This window comes from Bombina bombina, chromosome 9 (assembly GCF_027579735.1).
Source record: "Bombina bombina isolate aBomBom1 chromosome 9, aBomBom1.pri, whole genome shotgun sequence".
Classification (NCBI taxonomy): Eukaryota; Metazoa; Chordata; class Amphibia; order Anura; family Bombinatoridae; genus Bombina; species Bombina bombina.
This window is the reverse complement of record NC_069507.1, coordinates 43,724,441-43,747,405: the sequence shown is the minus strand read 5'-3', so window position 1 is coordinate 43,747,405 and position 22,965 is coordinate 43,724,441.

Genomic DNA, 22,965 nt, shown 5'->3' with positions numbered 1-22,965 from the left:
TAAAGGGTTAAAAGGAACGCTGTGTTAAAACAGTATTTTGAAGCAAAAAAACTGAGAATTTGCATACCTAATTTGCATATCTTACCCACAATTCTCTTGTGCACATTGGAAACATTGCATATTAAGAATTTCTGGGGGCAAGTGGGGATACTTGCTTAGATGTACTAATTTCATATGCAAATATTTACATTGATTTAATTTTGAGACATGGAGGATTTTAATTTCAGTTTTTTATCACACGCACGCACGCACGCACGCATGTATCCACGTATATAAGATATCTATATACACTTATGAGCCATTCTTAGTCAAATACCTTGAATCATGCAATATAATTTTTTTTATCATTTTTTATTTGTTTTAATGTGTTTTGAATAGAAATACATTAAATTCCAATGTTCTTTCAAAATATATACCGTATTTCTGTATAAATCTGTTTATACAATATATATCTACTAGTTCTAAAGCCAGTGTACACGGCCAAAATCCCCATCCACTTGGATCCCCTCTCCCTCCCTCCCTCATTCCCCTTTCCTGCCGCTCTCAACACTTTTTTTTTTCTGCAGTGCAGCGGTCCCGCCCGCTCCCGCCCCTCCCGGCCCTCTGGCCTTTTCTAATATAGGAATATCTGTATATATTCATCTAGACATATAGGTATATACCATATATATATATATATATATATATATATATAAATATAAATATATATATATATATATATAGAGAGAGAGAGAGAGAGAGAGAGAGAGAGAGAGAGAAATAGCATAAAGACAGGACCTGGTGATGATCCCTGCGGTCCCACGCCAAAAAAGCCAGCACACGAGATTTAGCAACACACCTTTTAATGCCAACAATGCATAACGACGCACGCACGCGTACGCAGTGACGACATCGCGTCAGAACTGGTTGTCCTGGTAACCCCAAACAATATATAACCTGGGGTTACCAGGACAACCAGTTCTGACGCAATGTCGTCACTGCGTACGCGCGCGTCACTTCGTCAAGCGCGCATGCGCAGTAGCATTGCACACAATGTGGGGTTGCTATGGACACGCACTTAGGCTTGCGGTCCAGGTTTGATACGCTATACGTACAGCTGTACTAATTAATTTTGTACTTGGCGGTCTTTTTGTGCTTCTTCTGATTGGTGGGGGTATTTAAGGGTTTTCTTATGCATGTTGTAATATGCCTGATTTATTCCTATGAACTACCGCATGTGATCAAAGCTCCAGTGGGAGCTGAAACGTTATGCATTGTTGGCATTAAAAGGTGTGTTGCTAAATTTCGTGTGCTGGCTTTTTTGGCGTGGGACCGCAGGGATCATCACCAGGTCCTGTCTTTATGCTATTTCTCTACATTCATCTTTGGGCCGTGCATTTGAGTGGTTTTTACATTGGTGAGTGCTGATCTTGTCTGTAAATATATATATATATATATATATATATATATATATATATATATATATATATATATATATATATGCAAATAGATATACATATATATTGTATAAAAAAAATCAAATATATATCTAAAAATTAAAAAGAACATTTTCTTCTAAGTGAAAATAGATCATGAGTGTAGATGCAAAATTGCACTTTTGCAAGTGCTATATTTGTGCTCCACTCGTAATACCAGCACACACAATTGTGCACTGGTATTTGAAGTGACCCACAATGCGAATGCGACCTCCTGTTTTTAATTTTGTATACATAGCACAACCAGAACGATAGTACAGTACTGTAATTAGAAAGTTATAGTTGTTTTGAATAAATATAGAGTAGCATTTGCATTTTAGAACACAAAAAAACAAACAAAAGGCGCAGACAGAGAAGTTTGTGACTTACTGGTGGGGAAAATTCAAATTTTTAATAATTTAATTTTAAAAAAAGTTAATAAATACGTCTGGATTTTGGAATTCTCGATTTTAGAGTGGGAGTGTTAAATAGAACTCCACTTGTAATCTAGCCTTAATGTAATGTATTTTTATGCAGATATATTTTGTAGATATTTCAGATAGCAAACATCTTCATATTTCATAAATCTACAAAAATCAATGTTTATGCCTTGCACGTTTATACATTTAAAACACTATTCACTGAACACAAATGTGACAGTTTATAACTTGTTTTTTTATTGTGCGGTTAATGCTTTTTTTTTTATAATTCTGATATTAAAATTAAAAAGCAGGTTATTGAATGGATTTCTTTATCTTGATATTCAAAGACAGCGTTTTGATCCTCAAGATCAGCAGAACTCACAAGCGAGTACTGTTCTTTCCAGCCCATGCAGTGCTGCTTTGTGCTACATTAGCAGATTAATGTTGTTTTGATGAAGCATAGAGCGGTGCCAGTAAGAAGCATAAGGAATATAAATGCACTGCTCCTATGTATCAAGAGAACAGGAAATCTGAAAACAAAGCAACTTATTTTGAATTTATATAGTTTATTAAAGAAACCTTGACAATGAAAGAACTTGGGGATTTAAATTTAAGCCACAACATTATCAATAGGTTTCTGAAAAGCTTTTCCTTTGGTTTATCTTCATAAAATAGAAAGAAATAGACCTAAACATACCTGAAGCTCTTCTTCATTTCTGACTAGACAGTTTTATGCCTCCTACAAAGGTAGAAATCATAACCCCAGTTATAAAGCTGTGTATGCAGCTTTTGGGCCATTTCAGTTGATGCACGCTTATGTTTTCTTTCATAATTCAGATAGCACATACAGGTTTAGATTACAAAGGGAGCCGCAAACGGGCTCGCAGTAGCAATTAGCGCTGAAAAAATTAACTAGAAGTCAGACTTCTGGTTAATTTTTTAAATATCCCTCAATTGCCCCCCCCCATGCACTAATCAGATTTTGGGGGCTAAAGTTGGCTGGTGTAGAGTGTTAGAAAAAAACGGCACAGAAAAATGCCTTTACTTTGCGTTCTATGAGCTTGTGGTAGCAATTAGTGCTCAGAAAATAAACCAGAGATCAGACCACTGGTTTATTTTCTAAAAGTCCCCCAATTGGCCCCACATTTTAATATAGTGATCTTTATTAAAAATTACAAATGGTAGCATCTTTTTTTTTTTTTTTTTTTTTTTTTAATTTTATTTATAACCAACACATGGTACAATGATAAGTTACAGATCTAAGACACCACGCATGGTGTGACAAATTAACATAGAATCGATTAGACAGCATGATATAATAACATAATCCATTGGCTACAGTAAAATGAAATGTTCACACTTATATTTAGGTCTGTACAGGACTTGTATGGACTAGAGAACTTTCTAACAGCGGTTTTCATTTGTACCACAATGCTGGGTTTTTTTTTTTATACTAACACAATCTAACTAAACATAAAATAAACTAACAAGACTGAGCTAAACCTCCTTAAACAGAGACACAGTAGAACCACAACAATAAAAGTTTTGCTGAATACCACAGTTATGCCCTCATATTAGGATAAAGAGGTAAAAGGGCATTACATCATAGAATGAAAAGGTTGAGACATATAGTATTGTGAGTAAGCCCACGGGTGCAACTGCTAAATGTAGCGAATATATCAAAGAGGGGGGTAGGGCCCACAGATTTAATGAGTAAGATCAATATATACATAGTATTTCAGTTTAATAAACTAACAAGACTAAACTAAACCTCCTTAACCAAGGAAAATTGACTATTAAATTATAGATTATAAATTACATTGCCCTACAAATATCATCTAACAAACATTGACTGGGAAAAATATGGCTGTTGTATTATTACAAGTATGTAACCACTCGTACTTTATAAGAAAGCAGAGTGGTCAAGATTTTAGCATATTATGAGAGTTATAACACACCGCAATTCTCAGTAAACAGCGCTATGATTATGCAACATTTCAGAATCTTAGCTAACAATATAGCACATAGCACATAACAAAACAATGAAATGAGGCTGCTAAGCTACACAGATAAGTTAAACAGTGTGGCCGCCTTAATATTGCAGGCATTACTTAATAGTTTCTTGGTAAATAAGGGTGAGTTGAGTGTATACACAGGCTGCTTAAAATGATTGCATATATCTGACAGAAGCTCCAAGCAGGAGTTATATATATATATACATATGTTGAGACCTTAGTGTGCAGCAACGTTTTGATTCACCAAGATACATCTAATAAGAATGATGGTAGCAAGTATCGTATTGTTAAGTGCCAGCCAAACAAAACACTATCAAAAGGCTGATTAACACTGCTCAGCAAATCAAGTAACAACACCAGAGCATAATAGAGAGGTTGATATACATAACAATAGTATAGTTCAGCTACTGCTCACAAATGCCTTCAGCCCCTGTGTGTCATAGTAAGAAATTATGCTTGCTAGCGGGTACAGTGAACTCCTATCTTTAAGCATATGAGAAGCGGTGTGTAAGTAAGAATTAAATGAAATAGGACAAAAGCACATACATAATCAGGTGTAGAAAATAATATAAGGCAGCCGCTGTCTATTGGTTTCTTGTATTGACTGGTGTTGAACAAATGCATCTGGGCAATCAAAGGTGCTGAAAGTTACACAGATGTACAAAGGATAGGTGAAAGCCTCTGGTCACATAGGAGTTTGTTGCATAGTCAGCTGGTAGATGGGACTATGACCATAAGCTGATCATCCAATCCCGACACGGAGTGGAGCGTGGCAGACATACCTCAGAAGGGTGCAGCTGATTTGCGAAGGGGAGAGAGGCAACCTCACAGTGAGAATTAAGTGCGGCATAACAACCAAAGGTGGAGCGACAGGAGTTTCAGCCGCATTGTTAGCACGGTAAGCGGTATTGAGACCAGTCTCCATTTCTAAGCTTCTTGGTCTGGGCTCTGTGGCTGGCGCTGCAGTAGTCATAGCGGGTAGCCGTGAGTTGAAATTTGAGTCCCCAGCTGGTGCTATGGTAGAGATCCAACGTTCCATGCGGGAAGGTGATGCCCCGGCTGCTAGAATTGTCAGCGCTGTTCCCTTCCGTGAGGGAGCTGAGGTTAGAGAGCTGATGTCCGCCTGTGGGCACGATACTAAGCCACCCCTCACGCTCTGTAAGGTGGATTCCGAAGCAGACTTCACCTGTCGGCGCGGTTGTACTGTTGCTCTCACCAAAGTGCTTAGGTTAGAGCAGGACAGGAGGAGCCGGTCAAATTTGGGCAATAAAATGGCCTTTATTTCGTCCAGGGCATAGGCATCCGTACACATGTCTTTGATGATGAGCCTCTCCATTATGTAGGATCTATGTACAATGTGGCGGGAGATCACCCGCCACCACACCAAAACGGTTTCTGGCTTCTCGGGGGCCGAGGGATAGTATGCCTCAATCCAGTAAAGTTCTCGGGCACTAACACTGCCAAGAGAGAGAAGGGTGGCGAAGGTTCCAGCCACTTTTAACTTCTAGATACTCGGAGCCTCAGGAGTCTGTGGCCATCTTGGAACGCCGCCCCCCGGAAGTCCACAAATGGTAGCATCTTTATTTTTTTAATAAAGTAACTGCAAAAAGCAGTTCTAAGGGGCTAAAAGTGTCGACTGAGGGGTGTTAGAAAAAAAAAAAAACGGCAGTGAAAAGTACCTTTAGATTGCGGTCTATGGGCACTGTGTGTTCACAGTAAATATATATCTATATGCTTATATACATATATATTAATGTTTTAATATGTGAATATACACATATTAGCATGTAAATATATATGTATATGTTCACATACATATATATTTATATTTGCTGCCCATCGCTGCGCGACTTAACCCCTTCGCTGCGCTAGTTCTCATGTCGTGTCTGATGGCATGAGAATGAGGCTCCCATTGGAGCCTATGGAATTGCGCTCTCGTGAGTGCAATGCTTCCATACAATGCGAACGCGAGGCAGCGTTCTCATTGTACCTCACTTGTAATACCAGTGCACATTTGCGTGCACTGAATCTGATATTACTGAGTTTAGCACACATATTGCTTTCATGGAAGCGATATTTTGCACTGAACTTCTAATCTTTTAAACAACTTTCTCATTTAATAATATTATCAATTTTCCTGCATTTTCTTGGTATCCGTTGTTGAAGGAGCAGCAATGCGATCATGGGGGCTAGCTGAACACTTCACTAAACCAATATTAAGAGACATATATGTGCAGCCACCAATCAGCACCTACCTCATTAGCCAACCTAGGTATGGTTTTCAACAAAGGATACCCATAGAACTAAGCAAATTAGATAATACAATTAAATTGGAAAGTTTTTTAAAATTGTATGTTCTATCTGAATCATGAGGAAAAATGTTAGGTTTTATGTCCCTTTTACATGTGAAATTCTTGTTTCAATAGCAATTTTAAAGATTTTTCAGTGAGAAATCAGCTGCTCCGTATTACTTGTTTAAGCATTAATCACATTTATTTCAAACAATGAAATGTTAAAAACATAGCAGCAATGGATGCACAATCACATGAAGAGCAGGTAGTGTTCATACCGGTTAGATGGTTGGGAGTTCTTTGCAGTCTTGTTAGTGGATTCCATGATTGTCTCATACAGCATCCAAACACCTCCAAGCTCCATCCTCTGTTCATGATGAGTAATTCTGTTTTCATCCAACGTTCATTTCGCTGAATACCCTCTGCTTTTTCAAGGATGTTACCACTTTGCTGTTGTCTGTTTAGTATATTTATATGTTTGGTACATTTAGAATAGGACCAAAATTAGGACTGTATTACATTATTTTTTGCCTGTTTTTCTCTTTTATATTGTGGCAACCTCCCATACATTGACATGGAAAGAACTTCACTAGAGGGCCTCCTTCCTCATCTACATCGTTAATATATATCCTTTGGAAAGTGCACAGTGTATCACCTCTTATTTTTTGTTGTTCTATTTTTAAACACTTATACTTAAATGTATATTTAGTTTTCATTCTTGTGTTATCTAATATGAATTTAACTGCAATCCCTCATAGAAGAATATTATGTGGAGGAATGAATGTACCCATGCTAGTCGACAAACAGAAGTTAGTACGCACGTGACTGTAACTTGTGTCATAAAAAATAGCGTTGGACTTAATTTTAGCACAAAACTGGAAGCGATAAGCATTGTGCTCTAACAATAATTTTTGTGCTCCATCTATAATCTAATCTTAGCTGTTCTATTGAATTAGATAGTGTAATTGTTGCATTGGCATCTCCCTTTAAAGGGACACTTCCTTTTGAACACCCTCGCATATCCCAGTATCCCTCAAGTCTGTCATACGGACGCTAAAATTGACCACTGACAATTTGTTTAACATTTTTTACGTTTTTTTTTTACCTAGCAGCTTTAGATCTTGTTCTTAGTCTGCAAATGCTTGTACTGAATCATAATAAATAAAACAAAATATATGGAGAAATACATTTTACTGAGTGTCCTTCTAAGACCCTTTTAGACAGTGAAGTCTCTGGAGGTTTTGTAAAATGAATGGGTTAATTATATATCCATGGATAAACATTGCAAGCATACAAAGTAATTTTCAGTGGTATCTGCATTAGCGGTTTTGTGTAGCAGCTGTGCTGTTTAATTAATACCAAAGTGCTAAAATCCATCACACTTCCATTTGGATAAAAACTTATAATAGATCCCCAAATCAGTTAATTATTTTTGATAGCTGATTTTGTTTATGACGCGAATACTTTGCTAAATAGCTTTGATCTTTCATTAAAGCTGAAAGTAATTATAACAAATTATAGATTACATTTTAAATGTAATTTTTTTTTCCCGTTTTGCTGAAATATATAAACATACACACACAAAAAAAAACATTAGCAATCTCATCAAAGTTTGTATATTAAGATTTGTTTAAGAACAGTAAAGTCAAAATTAAACTTTCATGTTTTAGATAGAGCATGTATGTTTTAAAAAATAAGATAAATCCATTTCTATCATCAAATTTGTTTCTTTATCTTGCCCCCCCCCCCCATGTATTAATATGCAGGAAGACATGGTTCTCAAGTATGGAAACTGTCTACCCAAACATGCAAGGATTGAGGCTGCAACCACTGCCATTTAATATAGCACAAGCAAATGCTCAAGCAACCCAGTCCTTTACTATCACGTGATTGGTTGTGCAAATTAAGGGGCCCGGGCTGTACAAGCGCGGGTGGTTCAGTCTGGGGTGATTTAAACTCAACTTCAGAGGCAGAGCCCATTTTTGCCAAAATTGCTGCTAACACTAAAGCTCATTGAAGCTAAGTTCCAAGCTGTAAGCTAACACATTGGACACTAGTTTTTAGAAAAATGTTGGAATTTTAAAATTCAACAGTCTTACCCTCTTGAAAATTAATTTTAACCTAAAGGGCACAATATCACTAGGTTTCTGGTAAGCCATAATTCTGTGTCATCTGACTCTTGTTTGGCAAAAGTTAAAGGGACACTGAACCCAAATTTTTTCTTTCGTGATTCAAATAGAGCATGCAATTTTAAGCAACTTTCTAATTTACTCCTATAATCAATGTTTCTTCGTTCTCTTGCTATCTTTATTTGAAAAAGAAGGCATCTAAGCCTTTTTCTTGTATCAGAACTCTGGACAGCAGTTTTTGATGGGTGGATGAATTTATCCACCAATCAGCAAGGACAGCCTAAGTTGTTCACCAAAAATGGGACGGCATCTAAACTTACATTATTGCATTTCAAATAAAGATACCAAGAGAATAAAGAAAATTTGATAATAGGAATAAATTAGAAAGTTGCCTAAAATGTCATGGTCTATCTGATTCACAAAAGAAAACATTTGGGTTCAGTGTCCCTTTAAATCTCCCTGGATAGTCCAGAATTTGAGTATCACAACTTTTTTCAGCAATCATAGTGGATTATCCATGGATTCATCAAACTTAAAATATCAGTTCTGCGTAGCACAATATGTCACTCCTTTATCCTGCATTTCATTTAATAAGCATGGATAAATATAATGTTCCCATGGCTATGTATATATGCCATGGTTTGATTTGTTTCTATTTAAGTGCAAAAAACCCCAAAACAATAATAATAATAATATGCGGAGCTGTGCGCTTCTTACACATTTGCACATCATTACAGGATTCCACCTTGGTAGCACATAGATTTCAGATTCCATAAAAATCAATGTCATTAGCCTTTCAGGTTCCACAGGGAGGGCAACAATTGGATATTTTATTTTTTACAATTTGTGCTCTGTGGCACTGGTGGTTTGGACTCTTCTGAAGGAGAAGTCCCTGCTGATTGTTCTACCAGGGAGATAGAAATGATTGCAATTTTGCCTGCTGCATAATACTGGATAGTGGCAGTATGATTGTGCAGTTAAGGTATGGAATGGTATCTGATGCTAACGTAGATAAGTTGCCTTGCCTGTTTCACCAGAGGTTTCCATTTTATGTAGCACTGAATTTTACTTTGGCTCAGGGCTTCTAAACTTATAATTAAGTAAGGTGTTATTAATTCCTCTTAGGAAATATCTTGACTTAATGTGAAGTCTGACAGCTCGCTGAAGCTCTGTTAACAAATGGAATAAATGGAAAAAAATGGGGAGAAATCATTTGTCACTAAAAAATATTTAGCTTTTTTCTACATTATATTTGCTCATGTGGTCATTCAAAATCTTTTCACAAAACTTGAGCTTATACGTGTATTGGCTAACAAAGGAATCAGTCACCTAACAAGGAACTTGCTGGATTTGTACTAAAGAACTGCAAACACAAAAGAAGAGAGAGCGCAGCCACGACTCATGGTAAAAGTTTTTAATATATCCTTACTTCGCAAACAAACATATTGCACTTACAAACGTTTCAATAAAAACAGGCGTCTCTTGGTTCACTTTAATCGTCAGTTACTGTGGTATGGTTAATCCGTCCTTTTCAGCTGTGTGCGTTCACTCCTTGAAGTCCCCCAAGTTACGCTCCTTCCAATTGCTTTTTTCTTTGTAGCGGTGCTTTTTTCTGACTATCCTTTTTGTGCCGTCTACACGTTTCTTCCGTCTTCTGCGGACTTTCTCAAGACTCTTTGGCAGTATGTAAGATGTTCGCGGGGATCCACGATTTAAAAGTCCGTTACTCCTCCCTTCTCCAATGACGTGGCCCAATTGGCTCTTTAGAAATTCCTACGCCCAAATTTGTCTGAAATACAATCTTCTCATTTAAATGTATTATTTGTTCTTTGCTCAGCCTTATCCTCCCTATACAGTTCGTTTTATATATATATAAAACATATACAAAACAACATAATAATAAAATATAACTCTAACGAAAAGAAGGGGGATTCGGGGGAGGGATAAATGATAAAACTCACAACCATACATTAAATTGTAACTCTATGCAAAATATATGCAAATGAGTCTATTTTCCTAGTACACACTTTGGTGATGAACCTGCTACCAATAGATGGAGCTGTGTTACACATGTCAAGGAACTTTCAACCAACAGATGGCGCTATGGCGTGTTACACAATGTCCATTTATGACTGGGAAACGGTTACATTTTTTTTTTTTTTAAACTGGTCCTTAAACAGCTCTTGTTTATTTTATAGAGTTTAAAACTCTATAATTTTAGTCAACATATTTGCTTTATGTTTAAGAGTTAACATCTTGATGCTCTAAATATAAACATTACAATGTTAAGTGCTTGTTTGCTATTTAGAAACAGCTACACATCATCATTGACTATATGGGTTATTAAGTTTTTTGTTTGATTTTTTGCTTTGCCCGCTTCTTGCGTATTACCAACAACAATTGAACATAATTATTTTGCTGTACAACATGTATGTTGCATTAATTTTGGGTGACTGACAGTTATGTGAATATGAATAATTGAGGTGTACAAATCATATGGACTTGCAGGGTTTGACAGCCTTGAACCACCCAACCCCCTTAACCTTTTAGTCACACAAGTGATTGTACCTTTTTGAGGGAATTAAATGGTACAGACATGGACCCTTTGACCGTTGGAAACATATTTGTACCTTATTTACCACTAAATGGTACATATTAGTTCCTTTAGGTGTAATTATAATCCATTGAGGGTACAACCACAACAATTGTACCCTAAGTGTTCACAAACGGACCCCAACTGTACCCTTTTTTCTGACAGTGTAGCTATACAAATAAAAAAATGGTTTTCTCATTTGTCTAAATCTAAATGTATCTAGTATAAATAGATATAACTTAAAGGGATAGTATAGTCAAAATTAAACTTTCATGATTCGGATAGAGCATGCAATTTAAGCAACTTTCTAATTTACTCCTATTATAAATTTTTCTTCGTTCTCTTGGTAGCTTTATTTTAAAAAGCTGGAATGTAAGCTTAACTGGGTATCGCTTGCTGATTGGTGTCTAAATGTAGCTATCCAATCAGCAAGTGCTACCCATGTTCTAAACTAAAAATGGGCTGTTTCCTAAGGTTACTTTTCAGCTTTTTTAAATAAAGATACCAAGAGAATGAAGAAAAATTGATAATAGGAGTAAATTAGAAAGTTACTTAAAAATGCATGCTCTATCTGAATTATGAAAGTTTATTTTTGACTAGACTATCCCTTTAAGTGGCATTCAAGTCTTGATTTAAAGGGACATTAAACTGCTGGATACAGTAGCATAGTTCCAACTCTCCATGATATTGTTATTTCTCCTGTGTCTGCAACTCTTTTTAACCCCTTAGTGACCAGAGCACTTTTCCATTTTCTGTCCGTTTGGGACCAAGGCTATTTTTACATTTCTGCGGTGTTTGTGTTTAGCTGAAATTTTCCTCTTACTCATTTACTGTACCCACACATATTATATACCGTTTTTCTCGCCATTAAATGGACTTTCTAAAAATACCATTATTTTCATCATATCTTATCATTTACTATAAAAAAAATTATAAAATATGAGGAAAAATGGAAAAAAACACACTTTTTCTAACTTTGAACCCCAAAATCTGTTACATATCTACAACCACCAAAAAACATCCATGCTAAATTGTTTCTAAATTTTGTCCTGAGTTTAGAAATACCCAAAGTTTACATCTTCTTTGCTTTTTTTGTAACTTATAGGGCCATAAATACAAGTAGCACTTTGCTATTTTCAAACCATTTTTTTCCAAAATTAGCGCTAGTTACATTGGGACACTGATATCTTTCAGGAATCCCTGAATATCCCTTGACATGTATATATTTTTTTTTAGAAGACATCCCAAATTATTGATCTAAGCCCATTTTGGTATATTTCATGCCACCATTTCACCGCCAAATGCGATCAAATCCAAAAAATTGTTCACTTTTTCACAAATTTTTTCACAAACTTTCAGTTTCTCACTGAAATTATTTACAAACTGCTTGTGCAATTATGGCATAAATGGTTGTAAATTCTTCTCTGGGATCCCCTTTGTTCAGAAATAGCAGACATATATGGCTTTGGCATTGCTTTTTGGTAATTAGAAGGCCGCTAAATGCCACTGCGCACCACACGTGTATTATGCCCAGCAGTGAAGGGGTTAATTAGGGAGCATGTAAGGAGCTTTTTGGGGTAATTTTAGCTTTAGTGTAGTGTAGTAGACAACCCCAAGTATTGATCTAGGCCCATTTTGGTATATTTCATGCCACCATTTCACCGCCAAATGCGATCAAATTAAAAAAAAACGTAAAATTTTTCACAATTTTAGGTTTCTCACTGAAATAATTTACAAACAGCTTGTGCAATTATGGCACAAATGGTTGTAAATGCTTCTCTGGGATCCCCTTTGTTCAGAAATAGCAGACATATATGACTTTGGAGTTGCTTTTTGGTAATTAGAATGCTGCTAAATGGCGCTGCGCATCACACGTGTATTATGGCTAGCAGTGAAGGGGTTAATTAGGTAGCTTGTAGGGAGCTTGCAGGGTTAATTTTAGCTTTAGTGTAAAGATCAGCCTCCCACCTGAAACATCAGACCCCCTGATCCCTCCCAAACATCTCTCTTCCCTCCCCTACCCCACAAATGTCCCCGCCATCTTAAGTACTGGCAGAAACTCTGCCAGTACTAAAATAAAAGGTATATTTGGGCTTTTTTGTGCATTTTTTGTTAGCATATTTACATATGCTTCTGTGTAGGGATCCCCCTTAGCCCCCAACCTCACTGATCCCCCACTAAACAGCTCTCTAACCCTCCCCCTCTGACTTAATGTGCGCCATCTTGGGTACTGGCAGCTGTCTGCCAGTACCCAGTTTAGTGAAAAAAATGCTTTTTTTAAATAAAAAATGTCCCTTTTCTGTAGTGTAGCTTTCCCCCCCCCCCCCCCCAAGACCAACCCCCCACCCCTTCCAGATCCCTTAGATGGTTAAAAAAAAAAAGTTTATTTCATTTTTTTTTTACTTTTCTTTAACTTTTTTTCTGTAGTGTAGCGGTTCCCACCCGCTCCCGCCCCGTGCACGCGCCCGCCCGCCACCCCCCGTGCACGCGTGCGCGCCCGTGCGCGCCCCCGTCGGCTCCGCTTCCGATCCCGCCCCCCTCCACCTTACACATCTCACCGATGGCCGCCCACCCGCCTCCCAAGTCGGCTCCCACCCACCAACGATACCGGCCATCGATGTCCGGTGCAGAGAGGGCCACAGAGTGGCTCTCTCTGCATCGGATGGCCAGACAGTGTTATTGCAGGATGCCTCGATATCGAGGCATCGCTGCAATAACCGGAAAGCAGCTAGAAGCGAGCAGGATCGCTTCCAGCTGCTTTCCACACCGAGGACGTGCAGGGTACGTCCTTGGTCGTTAACTGACATCCTTTAGAGGACGTACCCTGCACGTCCTCGGGCGTTAAGGGGTTAAAGCTTTTATTTAACCCTTTACAAGTATCAGTAATTGAAGCTCTGCATCTTCACACTGGGAGCCGCCATCTTGAATTCTTTGACAGAAGTGGTGCACATTTATAGATCAGTGACAAACCTTATTATGCACTTCAGTTTAGCAGCCAATTAAAGAGGAGCTGTACTTGTTGTAAGATAAACTGGACTGCTTCTGTCACAGGATGCAACAATACTCATGTTATAAAATGGCGGAACCTAAGATACAAGGCTTAACCAACTGGCTTCTGTAATAAGTTAAATTGATTCAAAACCCAAAAAATGTTATTTTGTGATTCAGACAGAGCATATAATTTAAACAAAAAATCCAATTTACTTCTATTATCCAATTTGCTTTGTTCCATGGTATTCTTTGTTGAAGAGGTAAGTCTCTGGAGTACTATGTTGCAGGAAATAGTGCTTACTTCTAGTGCTCTTGCCAATGGATAACATTCTTGCAAAACTGCTGCCATATAGTGCTTCAGACATGCATGTTCCTGAGCTTATGTCCCTGCTTTTCAACAAAAGATACCAAGAGAATTAAGAAAATTGGATAATAGAAGTACATTTGAAAGTTGTTTAAAATCTCATGTTCTATCTGATTCATAAAAGGAAAAAAATGGGTTTCATGTCCCTCTAAAATAAGGGAACAACTTTCAACAGAGCTGCAGTTACAGGAGGAAAAACAAACTTACACTTAGATTACCAGTTTTGCGCTAAACAGGGTGCAAAATTAACGCAACAAAAGTTGCGTTATTTCACCGCCCCATATCGCTGCCATTACAAGTTTCTGAAAAGCCTCCTTGTGGCTGATTTGAACAGCTAATATGATTTCAGTAGCTCTCATTCTATTGGCTCTTTTGAACAGCCAATAGGATTTTAGAAGCTCTCATCCTATTGGCTGATTTGAATTTGAAGAATCAAATCAGCCAATAGGAATGCAAGGGACACCATTTTGAAATGGCTACCTTGCATTCAACTTCAGTGTACGGTGGTGACCGTATGAAGAGGACGCTCCGCGCAGGATAGGATCAGCTTCCAGGATAGCTCTGCTCCGTGCCGCCGGGATGAAGATAGAAGACGCCCCCAGGATGGATGAAGACCTCGTTGCCTGGATGAAGACCTCGCTGCCTGGATGGAGATGGATGTCAGGACTTCAGAAACCGTGAGTAGATCTTCTGGGGTTAGCGTTAGGTTATTTTTTTATTTTTTTGGGTAGGGTTTTTTTTTAGATTAGGGCTTTGGGCTTTTAAAAAGAGCTAAATGCCCTTTTAAGGGCAATGCAAAAGAGCTAAATGCCCTTTTAAGGGCAATGCCCCTTTAGGGGCAATGGGTAGCTTAGGTTTTTTTTAGAGTTAGGTTTTTTACTTTGGGGGGTTGGTTGGGTGGTGGGTTTTACTGTTGGGGGGACTTTGTATTTTTTTACAGGTAAAAGAGCTGATTTCTTTAGGGCAATGCCATACAAAAGATCCTTTTAAGGGCTATTGGTAGTTTATTGTAGGCTAGGGGGTGTTTTTATTTTGGGGGGGCTTTTTTATTTTTATAGGGCTATTAGATTAGGTGTAATTGTTTTTATTTTTGATAATTTCATTATTTTTTTTTTGTAAGCTTAGTGTTTATTATTTTTCGTGATTTTAGTGTTTATTCTTTTTGGTAAACTTACAGCCAGAATACGAGTTTTTCGTTATGAGCTGTGCGGTGCTAATGAGCAGTTTTTTCTCACTGCTCACTTACCTGCAGCGCTAGTATTACAGGTTTTTACAAACCCGACGTTAAAAGGCAAGAAGTGAGCGTAGAGCAAAATTGAGCTCCATACCGCACTCCAATACCAGCGCTGCTTAAGTCAGCGGTGAGCTGGTCGTACGTGCTTGTGCACGATTTCCCCATAGACATCAATGGGGAGAGCCGGCTGAGAAAAAGTCTAACACCTGCAAAAAAGCAGCGTAAAGCTCAGTAACGCAGCCCGATTGATTCCTATGGGGAAACATATTTTATGTTTCACCTAACACCCTAACATGAACCCCAAGTCTAAACACCCCTAATCTTACACTTAATAAACCCTAATATGCCGCCCCCGACATCGCCACCACCTACATTATACTTATTAACCCCTAATCTGCTGCCCTCAACATTGCCGACACCTGCATTATATTTATTAACCCCTAATCTCCCGCCCCAATGTCCCCACAACCTACCTACATTTATTAACCCCTAATCTGTCACTCCCAACGTCGCTGCCACTATATTAAATGTATTAACCCCTTAATCTAAGTCTAACCCTAACCCTAACACCCCCTAACTTAAATATAATTTAAATAAATCTAAATAAAATTACTATCATTAACTAAATTATTCCTATTTAAAACTAAATACTTACCTATAAAATAAACCCTAAGCTAGCTACAATAAAACTAATAGTTACATTGTAGCTATCTTAGGGTTTATTTTTATTTTACAGGCAAGTTTGTATTTATTTTAACTAGGTAGGATAGTTACTAAATAGTTATTAACTATTTAATAACTACCTAGCTAAAATAAATACAAATTGACCTGTAAAATAAAACCTAACATACGTTACAATAACACCTAACACTACACTACAATTAAATAAATTACTTACATTAAATACAATTAAATAAATTAAATTAAATTAGCTAAATCCCAAAAAAAGAACACTAAATTACAGTAAATAAAAAAACAAATTACAGATCTTTAAACTAATTACACCTAATCTGAGAGCCCTATCAAAATACCCCCCCCCCCCAAATAAAAAAAACCCCTAGCCTAAACTAAACTACCAATAGCCCTTAAAAGGGCCTTTTGCGGGGCATTGCCCCAAAGAAATAATTTATTTTACCTGTAAAATAATACAAACAACCCCCCAACAGTAAAACCCCCCACCCACACAACCAACCCCCCCAAATAAAACCCTAACTAAAAAAACCTAAGCTTCCCATTGCCCTGAAAAGGGCATTTGGATGGGCATTGCCCTTAAAAGGGCATTTAGCTCTATTGCTGCCCAAAGCCCTAACCTAAAAAATAAACCCACCCAATACATCCTTACACTAACCCCCGAAGAATCACTTACAGGGAGAAGTCTTCATCCAAGCGGCAAGATGTCCTCAACGAAGCCGGCAGGAGTGGTCCTCCAGACGGGCAGAAGTGGTCCTCCAGATGGGCAGAAGTCTTCATCCACACAGCATCTTCTATCTTCATCCTTCCGACGTGGAGTGGCTCCATCTTCCAAGACATCCGGGGCGGAGCATCCTCTTCAAACGACGTCTTCTTCGGAATGAATATCACTTTAAGTGATGTCATCCAAGTTGGCGTCCCTTAGATTCCGATTGGCTGATAGAATTAATAGCCAATAGGATTGAGCTGGCATTCTGTTGGCTGTTCCAATCAGCCAATAGAATGTGAGCTCAATCATATTGACTGATTGGATCAGTCAATAGGATTGAAATTCAATCCTATTGGCTGATTGCATCAGCCAATAGGATTTTTTCTATCTTAATTCCGATTGTCTGATAGAACTCTATCAGCCTATCGGAATCTAAGAGACGCCATCTTTAAAGTGATATTCATTCCGAAGAAGACATCGTTTGAAGAGGATGCTCCGCACCGGATGTCTTGAAGATGGAGCTGCTCCGCGTCGGAAGGATGAAGATAGAAGATGCCGCCTGGAAGAAGACTTCTGCCCGTCTGGAGGACCACTTCTACCTGTCTGGAGGACCACTTCTGCCCGTCTGGAAGACCACTTCTGCCGGCTTTGTTGAGGACATCTTGCCGCTTGGATGAAGACTTCTCCCGGTAAGTGAATCTTCGGGGGTTAGTGTTAGAATTTTTTAAGGGTGTATTGGGTGGGTTTATTTTTTAAGTTAGGGCTTTGGGGAGCAATAGAGCTAAATGCCCTTTTAAGGGCAATGCCCATCCAAATGCCCTTTTCAGGGCAATGTGGAGCTTAGTTTTTTTTAGTTAGGGTTTTATTTGGGGGGTTGGTTGTGTGGGTGGGGGGGGTTTACCGTTGGGGGGGGTTGTTTGTATTTTTTTTACAGGTAAAAGAGCTGATTTCTTTGGGGCAATGCCCTGCAAAAGGCCCTTTTAATGGCTATTGGTAGTTTAGTTTAGGCTAGGGGTTTTTTTTATTTTCGAGGTTTTTTTTTTATTTTGATAGGGCTCTTAGATTAGGTGTAATTATTTTAAATATCTGTAATTTGTTTTTTATTTTCTGTAATTTAGTGGGGTTTTTTTGTGATTTAGCTAATTTAATTTATATAATTGTATTTAATGTAGGTAATTTATTTAATTGTAGTGTAGTGTTAGGTGTTATTGTAACATAGGTTAGGTTTTATTTTACAGTTCAATTTGTATCTATTTTAGCTAGGTAGTTATTAAATAGTTAATAACTATTTAGTAACTATTCTACCTAGTTAAAATAAATACAAACTTGTTTGTAAAATAAAAATAAACCCTAAGCTAGCTACAATGTAAATATTAGTTATATTGTAGCTAGCTTAGGGTTTATTTTATAGGTAAGTATTTAGTTTTAAATAGGAATAATTTAGTTAATGATAGTAATTTTATTTAGATTTATTTAAATTATATTTAAGTTAGGGGGTGTTAGGGTTAGGGTTATATTAAGTTTAAAGGATTAATAAATTTAGAATAGTGGCAGCGACATTGGGTACGGCAGATTAGGGGTTAATAAATGTAGGTAGGTGGCGGCAATGTTGGGAGCAGCAGATTAGGGATTCATAAATGTAATTTAGGTTGCGGCGATATCCGGAGCGGAAGATTAGGGGTTAATAAGTATAATGTAGGTGGCAGCGATGTTAGGGGCGGCAGATTAGGGTTAATAATATTTAACTAGTGGATTAGGGGTTAATATGTTTATTATAGTGGCAGCAATGTCCGTAGCGGCAGATTAGGGGTTAAAAATTGTATTATAGTGTTTGTGATGCGGGAGGGCCTCGGTTTAGAGGTTAATAGGTCATTTATGGGTGTAAGTGTACTTTTTAGCACTTTAGGTATGAGTTTTATGCTACAGCGTTGTAGTGTAAAACTCATAACTACTGACTTTAGAATGCGTTAAGGATCTTGTTGGTAGAGGCTGTACCGCTCACTTTTTGGCCTCCCAGGACAGACTCGTAATACCGGCGCTATGGAAGTCCCATAGAAAAAAGGGTTTACGAAGTTTACATAAGTCGGTTTGCGGTAAGGCCAACAAAGTGTGCGGTGCCCCTAAACCTGCAAGACTCGTAATAGCAGCGGGCATAAAAAAGCAGCGTTAGGACCTGTTAACACTGCTTTTCTACCTTAACGCACAACTCGAAATCTAGCCGTTAGATTTTTTAAATTTTTTTCGTAGGATTTTTTTTTTTTTGTAATTTCGATTTTTTTATTTATTTCGTAGTGTTAGGTTTTTTTATTAAATTGTAATTTTGATATTTTAATTGGTAATATTTTTTATTATATTAGTTATGTTAGGTTAATTTATAGTTTAATGTTAGGTTTCTTTTATTTCACAGGTAAGTTTTTATTTATTGAAATAAAGTTATATTGTAATTTTAATTTAAAGTTAGGGGGGTTTAAGGGTTTAATAGTTTAATCTAGTGTTTTGCAATGTGGGGGCCGGTGGTTTAGGGGTTATTAGGTTTATTTAGTGTCGGAGATGTGGGAGGCCAGAGGTTTATGGGTTTATAAATTTATTATAGTGGCGGTGATGTCGGGGAGCGGTGGAATAAGGGTTAATAATTTTTATTAGTGTCGGCGATGTCGGGAGCGGCAGATTAGAGGTTAATACATTTATTGAATAGCTGCGATGTGGGTGGGCGGCAGATTAGGGGTTAATACGTTTAAAATAATGTCTGTGATGTGGGAGAGTGGCGGTTTAGGGCTTAATAGGTAGTTTATGGGTGTTAGTGTACTTTGTAACACTTTAGTTATGAGTTTTGTGAAACACTTTTGTTACACAAAATCCATAACTACTGTTTTCAGATGGCGGTATGGATCGTGTCGGTATAAGCATTTTTTTGAGTGCGGGATTGACATTGCATTACAGGCTAAAATGCTTGCGGTATAGCTATACTGGCACGACTCCCAATAGTGTATTCCTGCTTTTACGCTGAAATTGCCATTTTTTCAGCGTTAAAAGCCGCAACGCAAAACTCGTAATCTAGGTGTTGGTGAGTAGAAAATTTGCTACTGTAGAAAAGATGTTAAGGATTCCTTTGCCTTTTTTTTAGATTTTTTCCCTCACTATATATATTTTAACACTAAAATTATTTTATTTAAAACACACGTTTTCCCCTTTCCCTCACAATAAACTGATCATACCAATAAGGTCTTTTTGGATAAATTCACTTTTTAATATTACATAATATGTGAGTATATTCACTTTTTTATTATTAATAAACTGAAATGAATTCCCTTGGGATTAGATTACTTATTGATGTCTAACTTTACATATAATATATATCACTTTTTTGACACATTGTTATGAATTTATTTTTTTTTGTGTAGGAGTGAATGCAAATATTTTATTATTTGTCAATATAAATTCACTCTGATTAAATCCCTTATTGATTTTTTTTATTTTATATAAATTGTACATCACTTTTTTGACGTATTACTATGAATTATTGTGACATTATTTTTCCTTTTTACTGTTTCCCCTGGTTATTTTTTTACTTTTCTGATATCAATTGTATCTAAATTTGTATATAATTATAATAATTAATAATATAATTTATATTACAAGTGGTGAGTTATGTGTTGAGCCCAAGCGCCTCACATAATATTATTGAACAATTTAGCAATCTTGAAGACCTGAATTAAAGTGTTGGAGCTAGAATATATTCATAACAAAACACATGTACAGTATAATATAATAAAATAAAGTTTTTCAGATATCTATCTATCTATCTATCTATCTAAGCTATCTAATCTATCTATCACTCTGATCAAATCCCTTATTGATTTTTTTTATATATATAAATTGTACATCACTTTTTTTACGTATTACTATAAATTATTGTGACATTATTTTTCCTTTTTACTGTTTCCCCTGTTTTATTTTAACTTGTTTTAAAGTTTTTTCAGATATCTATCTATCTATCTATCTATCTATCTATCTATCTGTCTGTCTGTCTGTCTGTCTATCTATCTGTCTGTCTGTCTGTCTATCTATCTATCTATCTATCTATCTATCATCTATCTATATATCTATCATCTATTTTTCACTATCTATTTATCAATCTATCTATTTATCTATCTATAATCTATCTATCATCTATCTATCTCTCTATATATCTATATATATATTTATCATCTATTTTTCTCTATCATCTATCTATCTATCTATCTATCTATCTTTCTATCTATATCTATCTGTCTATCATCTATTTATCCCTATCTATTTATCTATCATCTATTTATCTCTATCTATCTATCTATCTATCATCTATCTATTTACCCATTAATGACCAGATTACGAGTGGAGCACTATTTATTGCTCCTGCTCTCGCAACATTTTAACACATGTCGAGTTGTAATACAACTCGTATTACAAGTTGAAAGTAAAAAGTTTTTGCTTGCGCAGTAACCAGCCAAAGTTAGAATAACGTGACCGTGTTAACATATTCCCCCATAGAAGTCAATGGAACAAAAAAAGTGGAAAAACATCCTACTTTCATGCAAACCCGATAGCATATTCTCAAGTGCGCTAACCCGACATAAAAATATTAATATTTCCCATTCCCATGTTCTTAACATAGCACAAAATGTTGTATTTATTCATAAATATATACTTCTACATTTATTTGATGATATTTTGGTATAAATATTAATTATAACATTAATTAATATGAATTACAAGGGAATTATAATATAATTCTTAGAGGTTTAAATGTTTAATGTTTATTTTGTACTTCACACTTTTTTACAATTAACAGGTGTTTGTTGCTTTAAAGGAACAAAGAGGGTGTGTTTTTGGCGTAAGCCATCCTGATACACAGCACCTACTTTTATGTCCCTCAATATGGATTACTAGCTTTTAAAGGAATAATAAAGTTGTTCTTTTATGGACAGATCTTTGAATTGCCAGTGATCTGTCTATTCTCTCAACTGGGTAGCTGGCTGGCCTCCTATTGGTAACTGCTCCCCCATGTGGCCTTGTCGTCATCGCAAGTCATAACAGGTCTGACGTAGACCGTGGGGAGTTGACCATGAAGCGGAAATAGTAAACTTCCTGGAGCAAGCAAATTAGTTGGTAAGAATCCACTGCCAAGATACCACGTAACCCACCAGACAAGTCGTGTCGAGAGAGGGTGAGCGTTACTCCTTTTCATTTGCATTTAGAATGTATATCTGTATATCTGTATATCTGTATAGCGTTTTAGAAATCTCCAGATTTAGTTCATACATACTAGGTCATTACTATATACAAGGTCATTATTGTTGCGTCGTGCCGCTCTAGCTGTTGCTAGGGATGCAGCGCCTGCTGTTCTGCTCGTTGCCTAAGGGGGAGTCGGCTCCTGTCTGCGTGAGGAGGTGACATCATCGCTGCACCCTTCCTCTATTCTGAAGCCGGTCAGGATCTCCTGTGGCACGAATCCTACTCCTATGTAAGTAACTCACTTGCTACCTATCACTGCCCAAGTATAGGTGTTACTTAGTGTTCTCCTGGGTGTTATTATTGCTCTATGCTAGACTGTTATATTATTGCTGACCTCTGCTTGTCTGACCACTCTGCCTGTTTAACCCCTAAACTGCTGGATTGATATACTGCTGCTGAACTCTGCTTGTCTGACCACTCTGCCTGTTTAACCCCTAAATTGCTGGATTGATATACTGCTGCTGAACTCTGCTTGTCTAACCATTATGCCTGTTAACCCTTAAACTGCTGGATTTATATACTGCTGCTGAACCTTGCTTGTCTGACCACTCTGTCTGTTAACCCTTAATCTGCTGGATTGATATACTATTGCTGAACCCTGCCTGTCTGACTTCTCTGCTTGATTAACCCCTATTTTTCTGGATTGCCTCTCTGTTGCCAAACCCTGCCTGCCTGACCATCCTAGTGGTTCACCTCTGGACTGCTTTACAGTTGTCAAACCCTGCCTGCCTGACCATCCTAGTGGTTTACCTCTGAACTCCTTTACTGTTGCCAAACCCTGCCTGCCGGACCATTCTAG